The sequence below is a fragment of the Dendrobates tinctorius genome, unplaced genomic scaffold (assembly GCF_039654945.1).
Source record: "Dendrobates tinctorius isolate UK_male_01 unplaced genomic scaffold, ASM3965494v1 ptg000008l, whole genome shotgun sequence".
Lineage (NCBI taxonomy): Eukaryota > Metazoa > Chordata > Amphibia > Anura > Dendrobatidae > Dendrobates > Dendrobates tinctorius.
In genome coordinates, this window is record NW_027361676.1 from 11,116,030 (window position 1) to 11,137,288 (window position 21,259).

Consider the following 21,259-nt stretch of genomic DNA (forward strand, 5'->3'; position numbering starts at 1 on the left):
AGGCAGGCAGACAGACACGGAACAGGAACAGGGCAGACAAAGGAACAGCAGGGGTAGGCAGGGTACACAGAAGAAGGTAGGGCCGATGGGTGCTGCGAGTCACAACAATCATCAGGCGCCCTCAGAATAGAGCGGACGCCTGATATATGCGGCGACCGGAAGTGCGCCCTACAGACCCTCCCCTAGCGACGCCCCCTGCCAACGGAAGAAGCCGGGGGAACGCGCGTGCGCGGCCTAAGGCCGCCGCGGTCACCCGCAGCAGAGCGGCAAGCAGCGCGGAGGAACGCGCGAACCGGAGGGCGCAGGTGAGAGGGAGCTGCGGCGGGCGCCGTCGCTAAAGGGGCATCGGCGGGCACGGCCGCCGATGTCACACATGCAAGAAACTCGGACGAGTCTCGCATGTCAATACCCGGCACTGCTGCAGCATTCGGATCAGAGCTTTTAACTGCAGGTATTTCTATGTAGTTGAACGCTCCACTCCCGAGTGCCGACAGCAGTGCAGGGTATTGACATGAGAGACTCATCCGAGTTTCTCGCATGAGTATGAACCCTTAAGGTCAGTATTTTCTCCTTCCAGCATGTCTTCACCTCACCTACCAGCATCTAATGTGCTAAAACGTGTATAGATCCTAATCTCCCAAGCATCTTTTTTGCAATTATGATTTATGCTTTGCTGCTCTGGTATTATGTGCTTCGTTAGTTACTACCTTAGGGACTATGTATTGAAGAAAAAAAAAATTCAGACCATATGATTGGTCTGTGCTATACCCACATGTATATTTGTACAGCACATTTATTTTTGCATGTTATTTTGTATGTTTGTTTTTTGTATATTTGTTTTTACAGTGAGGTTTGAAAAGACCCGGAACTGGGTCAAAATGTTGCCTCGTTTCCCTCACTACCTCGATAATTTTCCTGTCGTGAAATTATACTGTACACAAAATAAACTCTAGTATTTTCTATCTGCAATTATAGCAAAAAAATTGAGTGCGGCTGTGTTCTGTTAGTGATGATTTCTGGACTTGGTCCAAATTTAGCTTGCACCTAATTATATCAACAGAGTGCACGCCATTTACCTCTTTAGTTTATCTCTGCAAATGTGACATTATGTTGCAATCTATTCTACCCAAGCTTTCATTGCAAAAATCCAATAGTGCTTCTTCCCTTTGGGGCCCTGTCATATGCCAAAACAGCAGTTTTTTTTTTATCACATATGGAAGATTGGCACTGCCAGAAAAAGTTGCCTAATAGATTTTGGGGTCCATTTTCTTCTATTGACCCTTGTGAAAATAAAAAAAAATTGATGCTAAACAGCATCTTAGTGGAGACAATGTAATTTAAGTTTTTCATTCCACATTGTGTAGCAAATTTAACACAATTCCTGAGAACAGTTTAGAGTAATTGGAGGGGTGTGGTTTTTATATCATCTCTGTGTATTTTACAGTATAGAAGTCTGTCTGTCAAAGTCACCTCAAAACTGAATAGCTTAATAAAAAAATAGCATTTGTAAATGTTCTTTAAAAAAAATGAAACATTTCTGTAAAATTTTAAACTCTTTTGAAAGGCTAGCAAAATAAAAATTTGCTTGAAAAAGTATGCTGATGTAAAGAGACATATGGGAAATGCAATTTAATAGCTATTTTGATATGAATTTAAGATTTAAAGGGAATCTGTCACCCCATTTTTCGAGTATCAGCTCCCGGCACCGCCATCAGGGGCTTATCTACAGCATTCTGTAATGCTGTAGATAAGCCCCAGATGTAACCTGAATGATAAGAAAAATGAGTTAGATTATATTCACCTGGGGGGCGGTCCGGTCTTGGTCCGATGGGTTACAAATTTTTCTACATTTTCATAAAATTTTGGATATTTACATAAAAAATGGTACACACATCGATTTACCACCAACAAAAAGTACAATGTTTCATGAAAAAAAACAATCTCAAACTCATTGGATATGTAAAAGCATTCTGAAGTTACTACCGTCACCAAGGAATTAAGTCTCTACCCCATCATTGGCTTGACAAGTGTATAGTCTGTTTATGCACATTATAATAGGTTCTCCAAAGGCAAACAGCTCTGGAATCAAATGAAATCAGGATTTGGTTTTGATGCTGGCCATCAGTGCAAGTTCAGTAAACAACTTATTATTATTTTGTCTGTTTTAGGAGACATCTCTATTAAATTGTGACTTGATCTTTGGCTAGCCTAACAATGTATATTATTAAAAGGATTTTTATTACGTGAAACATTCATATGGATGATTTATATACTATAAATTCAGTGCACATATTTATATGGTGAAAACCTAACCCTCTCGGCTTTCCTCAAAGTCTTCTGATACCACATCAGAGATCTGATGTATTGGCTTTGTGATTTCTTTTAATATCCTGTACAATTGTGACCATGTAGAAAGTGCAATCTGTTTCAATTATAATCAGATAGGGAATGCAGTTTGTGGGCTTATCACAAGCATTTATTTTATAGAGATGCCAATGTGCCAGGTGTCGGCAAACAATGAACAGCACATCTGCTCATAAGAATGCTGTACAAAAGAAAGGACATGAAAACTAAACACAAGCAAACTTATAAAATGAGACACATAACACATTTCTTTTTTATCACCCATCCGTTTACATAATAAGGCACTGTAAACTACATTATAGACATTTAATTGTTTCCACTGACTGCAAAAGTGATTTGCCGTTCCAATGCTCTTTGGAATAAACACATTTTTGAGTTCCTCTTGAATTGAAGTGTTGGTGTGACAGTGCTGATTAATGGGTAGTTGGTGAAAAAGCATGCACTAAGAAACAAAGACGTTAGATTAATGAATAGTGTTGAGCATTGCAATACTGCAAATATTGGTTATCGGCCGATATTCACTGTATCGGATTTCCGATACCGAGCACCGATATTTTTACAATATCGGATACCGGAATCGGAAGTTCCCATAATGCAATGAGCCACTGTTGTGGCTGTGATTGGCTGCTGAAATGATGTCATCATGATGCGCGATCTGTGCGCATCATGATGCGTGGTCTGTGCGGGCCTGCCGTGGGTCTCTGTGGGCCTGCCGGGGGTCTGTACGGGCCTGCCGGGGGTCTGTGCCAGCTGCCGGGGGTATGTGCGGACTGCTGGGGGTCTGTATGGACCTGCCGGGGGTCTGTGGCGGCTGCCGGGTGTCTGTGCGGGCCTGCAGGGGGTCTGTGCGGGCCTGCAGGGGGTCTGTGCTGGCCTGCCGGGGGTCTGTGCCGGCTGCCGGGGGTCTGTGCGGACTGCCGGGGGTCTGTGCCGGCTGCCAGGGGTCTGTGCGGGCCTGCTGGGGGTCTGTACGGGCCTGCCGGGGGTCTGTGCCGGCTGCCGGGGGTCTGTGAGGACTGCTGGGGGTCTGTACGGGCCTGCCGGGGGTCTGTGCGGGTCTGCCGGAGGTCTGTGCGGGCCTGCCGGAGGTCTGTGTGGGCTGCCGGGGTCTTTGTGTCTGTGTGCAGGCATCGTCCGATGGGACTACAAGTCCCATCGGGGTATGTCTGCTACAATGACAGTGATTGACACATTAGCCAATGATGGGACAGTAGTAGTCCCATCATCCGGCTAATGTGTGGAATGTAAAAAAAAAAAATATATATATATATACATACTACATACATAATACATACATACTACATGTATACTACATTCATACAGCATACATACATACTACATACATACTATATATACACTACATTCATACAATATACATACATACTACATACACACTACATACATACTACATAGATGCTACATATATACAACATTCATACAACATACATACATACTACATATATACTACATTCATACAACATACATACATAGTACATACTACATATATACTACATTCATACAACATACATACATACTACATATATACTACATATATACTACATTCATACAACATACATACAAACATGCATACTACATACTGCATACATACTACATATATACTACATTCATACAACATACATACATACATACTACATGCATACTTCATATATACTACATTCATACAACATACATACATGCATACTACATACATACTACATGTATACTACATTCATACAACATACATACATACATACAGTGGGGAAAAAAAGTATTTAGTCAGTCAGCAATAGTGCAAGTTCCACCACTTAAAAAGATGAGAGGCGTCTGTAATTTACATCATAGGTAGACCTCAACTATGGGAGACAAACTGAGAAAAAAAAATCCAGAAAATCACATTGTCTGTTTTTTTTTTCATTTTATTTGCATATTATGGTGGAAAATAAGTATTTGGTCAGAAACAAAATTTCATCTCAATACTTTGTGATATATCCTTTGTTGGCAATGACAGAGGTCAAACGTTTTCTGTAAGTCTTCACAAGGTTGCCACACACTGTTGTTGGTATGTTGGCCCATTCCTCCATGCAGATCTCCTCTAGAGCAGTGATGTTTTTGGCTTTTCGCTTGGCAACACGGACTTTCAACTCCCTCCAAAGGTTTTCTATAGGGTTGAGATCTGGAGACTGGCTAGGCCACTCCAGGACCTTGAAATGCTTCTTACGAAGCCACTCCTTCGTTGCCCTGGCTGTGTGCTTTGGATCATTGTCATGTTGAAAGACCCAGCCACGTTTCATCTTCAATGCCCTTGCTGATGGAAGGAGGTTTGCACTCAAAATCTCACGATACATGGCCCCATTCATTCTTTCATGTACCCGGATCAGTCGTCCTGGCCCCTTTGCAGAGAAACAGCCCCAAAGCATGATGTTTCCACCACCATGCTTTACAGTAGGTATGGTGTTTGATGGATGCAACTCAGTATTCTTTTTCCTCCAAACACGACAAGTTGTGTTTCTACCAAACAGTTCCAGTTTGGTTTCATCAGACCATAGGACATTCTCCCAAAACTCCTCTGGATCATCCAAATGCTCTCTAGCAAACTTCAGACGGGCCCGGACATGTACAGGCTTAAGCAGTGGGACACGTCTGGCACTGCAGGATCTGAGTCCATAGTGGCGTAGTGTGTTACTTATGGTAGGCCTTGTTACATTGATCCCAGCTCTCTGCAGTTCATTCACTAGGTCCCCCCGCGTGGTTCTGGGATTTTTGCTCACCGTTCTTGTGATCATTCTGACCCCACGGGGTGGGATTTTGCGTGGAGCACCAGATCGAGGGAGATTATCAGTGGTCTTGTTTGTCTTCCATTTTCTAATTATTGCTCCCACAGTTGATTTCTTCACTCCAAGCTGGTTGGCTATTGCAGATTCAGTCTTCCCAGCCTGGTGCAGGGCTACAATTTTGTTTCTGGTGTCCTTTGACAGCTCTTTGGTCTTCACCATAGTGGAGTTTGGAGTCAGACTGTTTGAGGGTGTGCACAGGTGTCTTTTTATACTGATAACAAGTTTAAACAGGTGCCATTACTACAGGTAATGAGTGGAGGAAAGAGAAGACTCTTAAAGAAGAAGTTACAGGTCTGTGAGAGCCAGAAATCTTGATTGCTTGTTTCTGACCAAATACTTATTTTCCACCATAATATGCAAATAAAATGAAAAAAAAACAGACAAAGTGATTTTCTGGATTTTATTTTCTCAGTTTGTCTCCCATAGTTGAGGTCTACCTATGATGTAAATTACAGACGCCTCTCATCTTTTTAAGTGGTGGAACTTGCACTATTGCTGACTGACTAAATACTTTTTTTCCCCACTGTATATAGTACATACTACACACATACAACATGCTACAAACATACAAAATACATACTTAATACATACTACATACATACTACAGACATACTACATACAATACATTCATACAATACATACATATAGACATACAGTACATATAACATAGAGTACATACTCACCATCACTTGTCACTTTGTTCCCCGAAGCCAGTGTCATCTATAAAAATTATGAAAAAAACAAACAAGCAATATACTCCCTTATCCGCAGAAATCCACGAGTGTCCCACGACGATCTCCTGCACTGCATCACTGAGAGGTTACTATAGTTCACTGGTCTCACTTTATGGCAAAAGCTGCGTGGGAACTTTCTCACACAGCAATGCCAAAAGTGAGACTAGGGACTATTTTTTACAGTGGCGGAGGAATACAGTGTGGAAGGATACCTACCTCCCGTCATTGTATTCCTGGGACCCCTAGAGAGCGGTCGCATCAGCTGATGCTGCTGTTCTCCACGGGAGATCGTCGTGGGACACTCGTGGATTTCTGCGGATCAGGGAGTATATCGCTTGTTTGATATTTTCATATTTTTTATAGATGACACTGGCTTCGGGGATCAAAGTGACAAGTGACGGTGAGTATGTACTCTATGTTATATGTACTGTATGAATGTATTGCATGTAGTGTGTCTGTAGTGTGTGTGTCTGTAGTGTGTGTGTCTGTAGTGTGTGTGTCTGTAGTGTGTGTGTCTGTAGTGTGTGTGTCTGTAGTGTGTGTGTATGTTTTTTGTTTTTTTTTACATTCAACACATTAGCCAGATGATGGGACTACTACTGTCCCATCATTGGCTAATGTGTCAATCACTGTCATTGTAGCAGGCATAGCCCGATGGGACTTGTAGTCCCATCAGACGATGCCTGCACACACACACAACCCCCGGCAGGCCCGCACAGACCCCGTCGGCCGGCACAGACCCCCGTCGGCCGGCACAGACCCCCGTCGGCCGGCACAGACCCCCGTCGGCCGGCACAGACCCCCGTCGGCCGGCACAGACCCCCGGCAGGCCTGCACAGCCCCCCGGGATCCACACAGACCCCCAGCAGCCGGCACAGACCTCTGGCAGGCCCGCACAGACCCCCGTCAGTCCGCACAGACCCCCGGCAGCCGGCACAGACCCCCGGCAGGTCCGTACAGACCCCCGGCAGGCCTGCACAGACCCCCGTCAGTCCGCACAGACCCCCGTCAGGTCCGCATAGACCCCCGGCAGGCCCGCACAGACCCCTGTCAGTCCGCACAGACCCCTGTCAGTCCGCACAGACCCTCGGCAGCCAGCACAGACCCCCGGCAGGCCCGAACAGACCCCCGGCAGGCCCGCACAGACCCCCGGCAGTCCGCACAGACCCCCGGCAGGCCCGAACAGACCCCCGGCAGGCCCGCACAGACCCCCGGCAGTCCGCACAGATCCGAACAGACCCCCGGCAGGCCCGCACAGACCCCGCCCGCACACACAGACACGCACAGTATCCGCCCACGCACCGCCCACACTCTTCCCCCCTCCTGAACAGGATGTGCAAGTAAAGAAAGGGGTTTTTTTAATTCCGATATTTCTGTCCCATTGACTTGAATGGGACTTCCGGTATCGGAATCGGCGATACCCGATACTTTTTGGGTATCGGCCGATCCAATCCGATCCAATATTTCTCAATATCGGATGGTATCGCTCAACACTATTAATGAAGCAAACAATGTATTATTACTAGGGATGGGCAAACATGCTCAGTGATACTTAGATATCACTCAAATATCTTGGTGCTCGGCATTCAGGGAGCATTAGCCTTAGCTCCAATTTGAAAATTGATGCAGGAGAGGGAGGACTGGGAGCTTGTATTGCATCCGAATGAAAACCACTTTGGGCTGAGTTCATTAATCCACAGGTGGGTGCAGGAATTCGCTGGTGAGCACAGCAGATATCCACAAGAAGAAGAAAATTCTTTCGGCGCACCGGCATAAATGAAAAAACTTTATTAGGCTACTATGCCATATTAAAATGTTAAAAGCACCTTCTTCTTGTTGAAACTTGATGCCCTGAGCCTCATGTTTGGTGCCTGTTACACAGTCAGTAGGAATGAGTGGAAATGCCTGTGAATCACTATAATACCGTAGCCATCTTAGTAGTGTCATTACTGTGATTGATTGGCCATATGACATCATCAAGGGTTATAAAAGGACAGAAACTGCCAAGCTTGACACACTGTTGCCATTGCACAGCTCAGGGACAGAGTGCTTGTCCAGGGCTGCGTGTGCATAGTTGAATGAACCAGCAAAGAACAGATTGAGCACTTACAATGGTTGTTGGTATGATGGTTCAGAATCAGCGCCAGTATCAACATTAGAGGACTCTGTTTGTATGAGATACAGTCTGCATTTAGCCTAGGTAGGGACAGCTGGGGGGGTTGCTGTCCGTTGCTAAATATATTTCTGCTGCACTTAACCATATTTTTTTGGGGAGTTGGTGAAAAAATGGACTATATTTTCAGCCATAGAGTATTTCGTGCTTTGTCGTACATTTCTATGGTATATAACAGAAAGAGTTGCCAATGTTCTCTGGATTCAATTACTCACCCATAAAGTATTACTTGCTTTGTGGTACATTTCAGTGGCATATAACACTCCAAAAAAGTGATTCAAATTTTTTCTGGGCTCAATTACTCATACATACAGTATCATGGGCTTTGTGGTATATGTCTGTGCTATATAATACTCCAAAAAAAGCTCTTTTTTTTCTAGATGCAAGTACTCATCTATAGAGTATTACATCTCTATGGTATATTTTGGTGGTATATAACACACTAAAAGAGTTAAATTTTTTCTTATATCAATTACTGAATTATTGAATTACTCATCCATAGAATTTTTACATGCTTGGTGGTACATTTAGGTAGTATATAACACTCAAAAAAGTGGTGAAAAATTTTTCTGGATTCAATTACATATCCATACAGTAATACGTGCTTTATGGTAAATTCTGGTACATTTCTGTGTTATATAACACTCCAAAAAAGCTTTGAAATGTTTTTCTGGTTTCTATTAGTTATTCAAGTATTATGAAGTGCTTAGTGGGCGATAAAGATGGCAGAATCACACGAGATTCTCGAAAGAGTGACCAAAGAAATATTGGAGCCAGACCAAAGTGGCAACACAGCGGAGATGGCAAGAACCTGTAGTCCGGAACCAGCAGCTTTCTTGGAACTACCGAGGCCCGGAACCAGGCTACAGAATTTTTTGTTTTAAACTGTACATTTTTATTAAGGTCTTACAAATTTTAACAAGTGGAAATAAAGCTGGATAAACGACTACAGCCAGAGGCATAAGAAATAAAATAAATTACAATGACAAGCAATGAGGGGAGCAATAGAGGGAGAAACTCCCTAGGACGATAATATGCTCAGATGCAAACTATAAACTGGGTCATAGGTACTCAAAAACTGATTAGAGCAGATTAGTATATATAAAACTTAACCTTTATTATAATTATTAAAAGCCTATTAAAGTGCCAAGATAGTGCTAAAAAAGTGCTCGTACAAAATGTGCAAGTAAAATAGCAACCTATTTTCCTTTGAAGGACCAGTATTGCATATAATATCAACAGCTGTTATATACTGTAGTGTAACTTGGTAGCCGCATCCAAGTATCCTATAAACACCCTAGCACAGCTTATTGTCAAAAGAAAATAAAGCATTCACAAAAAATCATCCGTGGTGTGATTATGTTTCAATAACGGCAACATTGCCCCACATATATCCACTTATAGATCATATTTGTGATGTCCTTCATATTTGTCCTTCATATACTTTATGTGGCAGACTGTGATTTTATCTTAGTACCAAGTCTAAGAACATTTAAAATGATGTCTCATTAGAAATCATTAAAATGAACACTTCACCCATGGAGTACAGTAGATAGGAGGAAATAACCTTCTTCACTATATTCTACAAATATATGACTCTCATGGTGAGCTTTCAGTGTGTCACTGTACTTTTCTCAGGTATAGTGGTCCTGTACACCGATGCCTGTATTCACGCTCTCATATGGGGGTCCCAGCCTCAGCATATCATGGTGCTTGTGCCTTACTGAGTGGCCTCTATCCCAAATTCTGTCTCCCAACGCATTTCATCTGGCTTAGATTCATCAAGGAAGCTGTGACATCCTTCATAAGATATGAGATATGAGACCTAGCGCACAGATTACTCATTCACTTGCCTTAAAAGTGTTCAAACACCCCGCGGCAAACCGCCCATTTCCAGATGACAAGTTACTCACTTCCGGCTCCTGGCATGCATCGGTTCATCTGTGTTATGATGAGTCACCGAAGGAGGAAAAAACAAAATACTAGCTAAGTCCAGAAAAACCAGAGAGGTTGGCAGCTATCGGATTGCAGACCCCTGAACCTATCCACAACAACTAGCAGTAGCCGTGGGGGGTTCCTACGGTGCCCTAGACCCCTCGATCACAGCCGGAGAACTACATAGCCTAAAGACAGAAAGGGGAAAAACTAAACTGCCCCAGAGCAGACCCCAAAGCAATAGGCAGCCCCCAACATATAATGACGGTGAAGCAAGATGAAAACACTAACACAGATAGAAAGATAGGCTGAGCAAATGATGGGGCCCAAGCTAACTAAAATAGGACAGGATAGAAAAGCTGCTGTCTGCCATCCGCAAAAACCCTATCCAAAATGTGCCAACCGACTGATAGGAAAAACAGGCCCTGAAGTCGCTAGGCTTCAAAAGACTAAATCAGCACTCAGGTATATTCTGAAGACAGAGCAAAAGATCAACAGATCAGAGACAAAAATGGAATTCAGCTCACCCCCGGCCGGGGATGGCAGAACTCCCAAAAAACAAGGCAAAACAAAAACAAAACTGAAGTGTACAAAGCAGAGCAGAAAAACTTAGCTTTGAGATGCAGGAATCAGACTGGTCTCCAAGAATCCAGCAGGATCACCAGCAAGGCAGAAGGGCGTCAGCTGCCTTATATCCAGTTCTCAATTCCAGCCACCCAGTCATCATCTAGCTGCCCAGGTGTTTGGTAATCAGCCTCACTACCTTCCTTCACCAGAGGAGGGAGTTCATCAGACCTCAACGGTGAAGGGAAAAATTAACTCACAACACATCTGTGAACCGCATGCATCATTTCCTGGGTTCGTCATTGAACCGGCAACGTCACATCCGGTTTCTGGAACGCAGCGTCATCTTTACCCAAGCGTTCATGTGATCAAGCTGTGCCCATGGCAACCTAAAGATGCTCAAGAAAACCAAATTGCCAGCGTGTATTGTGCAAAAACGTGGTTTGGGCACAAAAAGACAAACCATTATGGGTCCCCATAAATAGGTGATTGTAATCACTACCCAGATTTTGGGGAAAACATACATATATGTCATATCAGCTAGTCATCTGTTGCTGAAAAACCCTCAATGTGGACATTTTCAGAGATTTCTGTAATCCAAATTAATTGTACACTATATTCATGGAACAAAAGCTAAAAAAGTTGACGCATCTCATGGAGATTCCATATGGATAAGCACAAATCAGGAGATTACATGATTATATATCATAGAGGAAAGTAATTTCTTGCATTTTATGCACGATATTTTTGGGACACCAAGGACTTTCTTTATATATGGGAAGATAGAAAGGGTGCTCTCTAAATATATCCCTGTTATCCCCTCTCCCCTTCCCAGAATAGACTCCCATTTGCACATTATCCAAAAAGAATAGGAATACAAACTCCCTGATGAAGCAACGTGCGGGGTGGCGGTGTCGGCACACACATTATGAACTCTAGTGAGCATTTGTAACTTTCCATTTATCTCCACTCAGACTATGTGGTTGAGTACTTATTTAAAGCACTTTATTGAATAACAATTGTTATATATATGAACTGCACTTTATTTTATATATATATTTTTTCTACTTGTTGATTTAAGTGGAGTGGAGATATATGTTTGAATAAATCATACCACAAGATCTGTTTATTATAACTTCAATCTATTAATGTGTGCTGACCTGCCCCCTTTTGCTTTTTTAATTATGTATTTTTTTGTATTGTGGTTTTTAATGTGTCCTTTTTGGTGTCCTCAATAAAATATCGATTAATAATACTATAATAGTGTTGGTATATATGGATACATGGTCCTTTTTGGTTTTATATCCCATTTGCACATGCAGGAATGTTTCAATTGTTGCCCTCCTTAGGGAGAACTCAATATTTTATGTATTTCTGATATTAATCTTTTAGTCCACGGCCCTCTCCTGCAAATCCTCTCAAATTCCATCAGTAGCGAGACCCCAGAAGATCCATAATGTGAAGAAGCAAAGTATTTGATCTGTAAAACTCTTTGTTAGCAATAGTAAATTTGGACTTGACGTCATCAAATGTCAGAAGCTCCAGCGTGTCCCCATCTATAAGGTCCGCAAACCTAAACAAACCTACAGAGGACCAGGGATGAGCCATTGCATGGTCCAAATTGTTTTGGCACCAGGGGTTGAAATATTGAATTATATATGTAATATACACTGGCGCTGCTAATTTGCACAAGGAAAGAAAATGGACAGAAATTGCAATGAAAATGATCTGAATGAGTGAAAGCAAGAAAGCAGCTGTTGGTCTCAGGGCGGGGTCTGTGCACCCTCTGACAAAACACAATCCAAAAACAAACAAGTGAGTGAGAGACCTACGCTTGCTACTTGTGACATTGTCAAAATATAGAATACCTGCAAAAAACCTTGAATAGATTGTGTTAGGCATCAGATTTCTGTCGCTGCACAGCGAGAATCCCGAGCCTTACTTCCAGCGGTCTCCCATTCCTCTCCAGCTCAGCAAACTCGTTGGTCCAGGCGCTCTGCCCAGACCAGCTCCATGGGTTTTCTTGCTGCTGCCACCTCTGGCACATCTATGGCAATACATGCTGCTCAGCAGCAAGATTCTCCAGGGACTAAGTCCCCATGTCAGGCCACTGAGCATGCCCGTGGAGTGATCTCCCATTGGAGATCGAAGGTCACATACTCAGGTCCTGCTCGTGTTCAGATTGGCCCATCCAAGAAGCCAGGAAGGTCCCAGACGCTCGCGGCTATAAAAGGTTCGCATGGCCGCTAGGATAGACTGTATTTACAGACTATGTGGAGTGAGTGATGTATGCACGTATGAATGTCTCTGGTGAATGACTCATTAGGAAACCCCTACCCTTGGTATGCATGTGTTGTGCAACCTAGCCTGCTAGCGCCCAGGCTTAGGTGTAGGTAGGACAGAGGTTGAGTCAGGCATCAGTCCTCACCAGGGACTCGGCACGCCTCAGTGCACTTGCTCCACTTCATAGCCAGCGTCTATAGTGGCGCTCACGGCAGCGACGCCGCCATTACCTAGCAGCAGTGTACCACCTCTGCACGGTGAACCCCAGGCTGCGAACGCACCTACTATTATTTTATAATTTGGTGCATTCCGCCAGCCCTAACATGATTGTTCCAAATACAATATTGAGCACTGCAAAAGCTGCAAATGAGAAAGTGTTGCTGAAGGTAATAGCAAAGGGAACACCATACACTTACTTGGATGGAATAGTGCAAGGGTTACAGGAGCTGAAACTGTAGATAGCAATCTGCCGCCGTAGGAGACAGCTGGATTAGCTAGAGCTGGACTGTACTGGTGGTGGAGGCATGACGGTTTCCTCATATGGAGGATCAGAGAGAATGTGAGGGGACATATCCAGCTTGTCACTCTGTGACAAGCAGTGGATACTGCCTCCCGCGGCTGGATACACCCCCTCACATTCTCTCTGATCCTTCATATGAGGAAACCGCCGTGCCTCCACCATACCCATTCTATTGCCTACCACTCTATTTGTGCCCATTGTATATATCAAGACTAACCTCTTTAGCACACTGATGAAGGTCTTGACAGACCAAAACGTTTGTGATGTGACTACTGTATGTATTGCACATTAAAATTCTTCACTGCATTTAAGAGAGTGTGCCCGGTCTTCTATACCAGGGTTCCGCAACTCCAGTGCTCATGGCCCACCAACAGATCATGTTTTCAGGATTTCCCTTGTATTGTACAGATGAAACAATTATCACCTGGGCTAAACTAAGGAAATCCTGAAAACATGACCTGTTGGTGGGCCTTGAGGACTGGAGTTGGGGAACCCTGTTCTATACCTTACAATATAAATACGTCATCCCGTCAGGACCCAGGAATTTACCCAAGGGACAGGCCACAGACTTTACAGCTGCAGTACTTGTGGACTGCGTATTGGAGAGCCGAGATCCAGGAACTGGTGAGTGGACTGTGATGCCAAGTCTGGTCAGAAGAGACAAGGAGACAAGCCAAGACAAGGGCTGGAGAAATGCTAGTGGACCCTCTAGGCGCAAGGCATCCGGGGGAAATCGTTGCATTCAACCGTCAGTGGAGATGGAGTTCCATTGCACTTTCTGCAAAACCTTTAAGAGTGTACGAGTTGATCAACTAAACTTTCAAAATATTTACATTCAAATTTTTTTTCTGGATTCAATTAGTCATCCATTCAGTTTAACATGGTTCTTGCACCATTACAATGGTTTGTAGTACTCCAAACAAGCGTTGAAAAAATTGTCTGGATTCAAATAGTCATTCATAGAGTATTAGGTACTTTCTGTTAAATATTGGTGGTATATAACACTAGAGATGAGCGAATATGTTCAGAAAATATTCTACAATCTCAAATTCGGCATGAACGTTGCACATTCAGATTCATGTTCAGGTTTCCTGAGCATTTTCCTCAAAATCTGCAAAGTTTGGTAAATGATCGCGGTCTACTAATGCCATTGTTAGGACTTTGGCTAGGATAGTGGTGCTGTATGATAAGCGGGGGGGACATGTTTGTTGAGGAGAGGGTGTGGGGAGAGGTCAGAAAAGCAGCGCACTGTAATTCCTTTTTTTGTTTTAAATAACTTAATATGTGGAGATTCTGGCAGCCAATTAGTGCACAGAAATCATCCACAATGTCCATACACAATGGTTTGTGTCATTGGCTGCCAAAGTCACATGTCTCTCTCCATGTAAAAAGCAGGCATGTGGCTTTGGCGCCATTTTTTCAGTGTTACAGCGTAGTGAGGATGCTGCAGTTACAAGTAGTCAGATAGTTAGCTAAGCGGGCTATTGTTAGCTAGTTTGGATAGATAGGACCCTGTGTCAAATCGACCTTCCAGCATATCAATCCTTTGCGCTAATTGTGTAGTCCCACCACCAGTCCACTTTTCAGCATCTAAATCCTTTGTGCTAATTGTGTGATCCAGCCAGCAGTCCACATTTCAGCATCAAAATCCTTTGTGCTTATTGTGAGATCCAGGCACCAATCCACAATTCAGCATATAAATAATTTGTGCTAATTGTGTGGTACAGACACTGTCCACATTTCATAATTTAAACACTTTGTGCTAATTGTGTGGCCCAGCCAGCAGTCCACAAGTCAACATTTACATCCTTTGTGCTAATTGTGTGTTTCAGCCAACAGTCCACGGTTCAGCATATCTATCCTTTGTGCTAATTGTGTGGTCTAGCCAGTAGTCCACAAGTCAGTATCTACATCCTTTGTGCTGATTGTGTGTTTCAGATACCAGTCCACATTTCAACATCTAAATCCTTTGTGCTAATTGTGTGGTCTAGCCAGTATCTACAGCCTTTGTGTTAATTGTGTGTTTCAGATACCAGTCCACATTTCAACATCTAAATCCTTTGTGTTAATTGTGTGGTCCAGCCACCAGTCCACCTTTCAGCATATCAATCCTTTGTGCTTATTATGTGATGCAAACACGATCACATTTCAGCATCTAAATTCTTTGTGCTAATTGTGCTGTTCAGAGAGCAGTCCACATTTCAGCATCTACCATATTTTTCAGACTATAAGATGCCTTTTTTTCTTTAAAAATTTTGGAAGAAAATTGGGGTGCATCTTATGGTCCAGATGTACCTGCTGTGGATGGAGGAGTGGAGCAGTGGCGGACAAGCGGATCTCAGAAGACAGGAGCCGCTGTTAAAGAAAATGAATATTCACTGCTCCCCATGCCCATAGTCCCTCCCTCCTCTTTGCATTGAAGCCGGCGCCGAAAGGTGGCCAGGACTATGGTAGTATGTAGCAGTGAATATTCATCTTTAATAACAGGAACACCATTAGCCGCAGCCTCTGGCTTTTTGCAGCAGCTGGGTGATCACGTATGCATGCTATTAAAGAAGATGAATATTCACTGCTCTCCACTCCTATAGTCTAGGGAGTGGGGAGCAGTGAATATTCCAGCAGCTTACCTTGGCCTGTAAACAGTGCATAACATCACTGCCATGTGCTGCTTACAAGGTGAAATAGGATGCTACAAGGGAGCGGAGGGAAGGTAAGTAGAATGTTTTTTTTTATGTGTGCAGCATGATGGGTGCTATGTAGACCAGGGTGGGGATTAGGGGGCAATGTATACCAGGATGGGGATAAGGGGGTCATGTATACAAGGATGTGGATGCAGCGGACATGCATACAATTATGAGGATGAGGGTGCCATGTATACCAGCATGGGGAAGAGGGCGTATGTATACCAGGGTGGGGATGAGTGGAACATGTATACGGAGATGGGAATGAGGGGGCAATGTATACAAGAATTGGGATGAGAGGGACATGTATATCAGGATGCAGATAACGGGCATGTGCTCCAGTGGATGAAAAGTGCTGCATCAAGTTACCTCTCCTCCTCTTGCTCCACCTTAACATCACACACAGTAAAGTCTTTAGAGGTGGCACCCAAAACACCCTTGTTTCCCTCCACACTTCAACTCTCAAGCCACACCAACTAACTGTGGAGAACCACAGATGGTCAAGTCTGCAGAGCTGTTCACACATAATATTCCATGGGCATCAGCGGTCTGCTCCAAAGATTCAGACTCAAGAGGAGAAAAGCATATGCACCTATGGCCAACATTTTTTTCAGTTGGATCTGGGACTGGATGAAGTAGGGTGTGAGCACAATCCAGACCCTTGTCACCAGATGTTAACCCCTAGGGGTGGAAATGATCCTGATGAGACACAGATGCCTGAGGAACACATGGGGACTATACTGTGCTGTCAGGGCAGGAAGAGGAAGAGGGTGAGAGTCTGGGAATCTTACTGAGCTAAAATGCGGTCTAGTGCGCCTCGTCAATCACCGGCCACCACATCAATGGCATCGTCTGCTTCTTCCTTCTCCGTCATTGTGGCCACTGTTATCACACACGTCTCGGCAGAACCTCCACTTGCTTACCCACTACATTAAGAGTCTATCAGCTGTTACAGAAGTGGACATACCTGTTACTTTTGACTGATCTCAGAGACTGAGCACACCACATATTTCTCAATTCACCATAACATCTCAGCCTGCACCTCACTCACAGTCCAGCAGTTTGTCCTGTTCACCCTACTCCACCCTCTCTCAGCACAGCAGCATGCCTTGGTCCTGAAGTTGTGTTAATGAAAAAGATTGTTTCCTCCTACACATGCCAAAGTTAAGAGCTTGAACTTCACCATCTCCAATTTTCTGGACCATGGAAATGCTGTCTTTCTGCCTGGTGGATACAGACAGTATCCGAAAGCTGTCACAGTCCTTCTGTACCAGTTGCTCAGTCACCACTACTTCTCTAAGGCTAAGTGCACACGTAGCAGAAAATTTCTGCTCAAAAACCTGACTCCCTTCCCAGAAACCGCGCCTTTTTTGTCTGCACGTTTTCCACGCGTTTTCGTTGCGGTTTTGATGCATTTTTTTCCGGCGCGTTTTCAAAACGCATAGAACTAGCCAGAAACGCGGAAAAATCAGTGAAATGAATGAGAATGCTGTGTTTTTTACCGCGATGCGTTTTTTTCGCGGTAAAAAACGTATCAATATGCACAAAAAGTGCAAATTGCATAGAAATTAATGGGAAGCTTATTTTTAGCAGTTTTATCGGCAAAACCACTAAAAAAAACGCTGTGTGTGAACACAGCCCATGAAAGCTGTGCCTGCACTATAACAGCATGTCGCAGACAACATCACCTGTTCCTTTACATTCCATCACTAACACCTAGACATAAGCATGGCCAGGGACATTACATCTCACTAACTGGGCACTGGGTGACTCTGGTGTTTGAGGGGCGAGCAGGGAAAGGGCTGCTCCACAAGTCTTGGAATTCCCAAGGCCTGCGGTATAAACTTCAGTATCTAACACTTCCTCCACTGCTTCTGCCTCCCCCACCTCCACCTGCATCCTGCATCCTCAACCTCTCCCTTAAGGAGCCATGCATTCCAACAGTGCACAGCAAATCCCTCCACCTTCTTACTGTGCATCCAGGGCTCCCCACAATTGGGCAGTGTTTAAATTAATATGACTTGGAGATTGCAGTCACGCAGCCCAAGAGTTACGGACAGCTATCCAGGCCGAGTATGAGCAATGGCTGTCTCCACTGAACCTGGAGCCAGAGAAGGCCGTGTGTGATAGCGGGTACAAAGGAGGGCAACAAAATTAATAAAGGGGATGGGGGAACTACAATACCCAGAGAGATTAGCAAAATTAGGATTATTTAGTCTAGAAAAAAGACGAATGAGGGGCGATCTAATAACCATGTATAAGTATATAAGGGGACAATACAAATATCTCTCCGAGGATCTGTTTATACCAAGGAAGGTGACGGTCACAAGGGGGCATTCTCTGCGTCTGGAGGAGAGAAGGTTTTTCCACCAACATAGAAGAGGATTTTTTACTGTTAGGGCAGTGAGAATCTGGAATTCCCTGCCTGAGGAGGTGGTGATGGCGAACTCAGTCGAAGGGTTCAAGAGAGGCCTGGATGTCTTCCTGGAGCGTAACAATATTGTATCTTACAGTTGTTGTTCGGTTCTTTAGAAGGACATAGATCTGGGGATTTATTCTGACAGAATTTTGTAGGCTGAACTGGATGGACTGATGTCTTTTTTCGGCCTTACTAACTATGTTACTACAGTCATATGTAAAAGTTTGAGCACCCCTATTAATGTTAACCTTTTTTCTTTATAACAATTTTGGTTTTTGCAACAGCTATTTCAGTTTCATATATCTAATAACTGATGGACTCAGTTATATTTCTGGATTCAAATGAGGTTTATTGTACTAACAGAAAATGTGCAATCTGCATTTAAACAAAATTTGACCGGTGCAAAAGTATGGGCACCCGTATCATTTTCTTGATTTGAACACTCCTAACTACTTTTTACTGACTTCCTGAAGCACTAAATTGGTTTTGTAACCTCATTGAGCTTTGAACTTCATAGCCAGGTGTATCAAATCATGAGAAAAGGTATTTAAGGTGGCCACTTGCAATTAGTTCTCCTATTTGATTCTCCCATGAAGAGTGGCACCATGGGCTCCTCAAAACAACTCTCAAATGATCTGAAAACAAAGATTATTCAACATAGCTTTTCAGGGGAAGGATACAAAAAGTTGTCTCAGAGATTTAACCTGTCAGTTACCACTGTGAGGAACATAGTAAGGAAATGGAAGAACACAGGTACAGTTCTTGTTAAGCCCAGAAGTGGCAGGCCAAGAAAAATATCAGAAAGGCAGAGAAGAATGGTGAGAACAGTCAAGGACAATCCACAGACCACCTCCAAAGACCTGCAGCATCATCTTGCTGCAGATGGTGTCACTGTGCATCAGTCAACAATACAGCGCACTGTGCACAAGGAGAAGCTGTATGGGAGAGTGATGCGAGAGAAGCCGTTTCTGCAAGCACGCCACAAACAGAGTTGCCTGAGGTATGCAAAAGCACATTTGGACAAGCCAGTTACATTTTGGAAGAAGGTCCTGTGGACTGATGAAACAAAGATTGAGTTGTTTGGTCATTCAAAAAGGCGTTATGCATGCGCTGTATTGTTGACCGATGCACAGTGACACCATCTGCAGCAAGATGATGCTGCAGGTCTTTGGAGGTGGTCTGTGGATTGTCCTTGACTGTTCTCACCATTCTTCTTCTCTGCCTTTCTGATATTTTTCTTGGCCTGCCACTTCTGGGCTTAACAAGAACTGTACCTGTGTTCTTCCATTTCCTTACTATGTTCCTCACAGTGGAAACTGACAGGTTAAATCTCTGAGACAACTTTTTGTATCCTTCCCCTGAAAAGCTATGTTGAATAATCTTTGTTTTCAGATCATTTGAGAGTTGTTTTGAGGAGCCCATGATGCCACTCTTCATAGGAGAACTACTTGCAAGTGGCCACCTTAACCCTCCGTCAGGCGCAATAGATCTGACAGGCACACAGTAATTAGTTTCACTTCTCTCTCCTTGCCCACTTATCAGAAAACCCCACCCCTCCTAGTTATCTCCTGACTCTACAGGCTCTGTGAAACCTGATATCACAGTGACTCAGCAGACCTTCTAGTGAGCAGATATCAACACTTTGGCTTCTTAGGCACATTGCGCCTGATTTCAACACAAATTGAAAGGTTAGTATTTTCTTTTTTTATTCATCACGATTGTGTATTTAGCTTGTTTTATGAAGGATTAATGCTAAGTTAGTGTACATATGTACTGTTTTCTTAGACAAAAGGAGGGTGGCTTCTAAGGCACATTGCCCCTAACACATACTCTTTCTCTCTTGCTTCAGATTTTCTGCTGCAATGGCCAGAAAACAGTATGATTCATCTAAATCCCTTCATTTAGAAGAAATGAAGAATTTTTTGTTAGAAGATGATGAGGAAGAACCAGCAGTAACTGAGGATTTAGAGGAATCTAGTGACATTTCATCTGAAGATGAGGTAGCAGAATGTAACACTGATTCTGGAACAGAGCAGGATGGTGATGACACTGATACAGAGGAAACAGACACAGATCTAGCTTATTATTTGGGCAAAGATAAAAATACAAAGTGGAACAAAAAGGCACCCAAGAACAAACAGCGCAGAGAATCCCACAATATTATTACACACCTTCCTGGAGTTATTGGAAGTGCTAGAAAAGCTAAAACTGCAGTGGAATGTTGGAGTAATCTAATTACAGATAGCATGTTGGAAACTATTGTTCGGTTCACTAACCAGTATATTGACACAATCAAAGAGCAATTCTCCAGAGAGAGGGACATCAAAAACACTGATGTGATTGAACTCAAGGCATTTATTGGCTTGTTATACCTAGCTGGTGCTTTCAGAGCAAATAGGCAAAGTTTGGAGGAGCTGTGGGGGACAGACGGTGATGGCATCGAAAAATTCAGCCTTGTGATGAATCTGAAACGATTCAAAGTCCTGATCCGTTGCCTCCGTTTCGATGATCTTCTGCTGCAATTGAAACCACTGAAGATGAGTAGAAAATAATTAAGTAACATCTAAGTGCAATATCCTTTAAGTTTTTTTCCATAATTTTATATTTAAGCAATAGTTAAGTAAAGATAACTGGAGCCTATTTGGCGGTACTACCGAAAAGTGGTACTTTTAGTTTTAATAAGTTTATGGTTAATAAATGTTTTTTTTTTGCATCTGATTTGGTGTAATCTCTTTTAATACATTCCTATGAA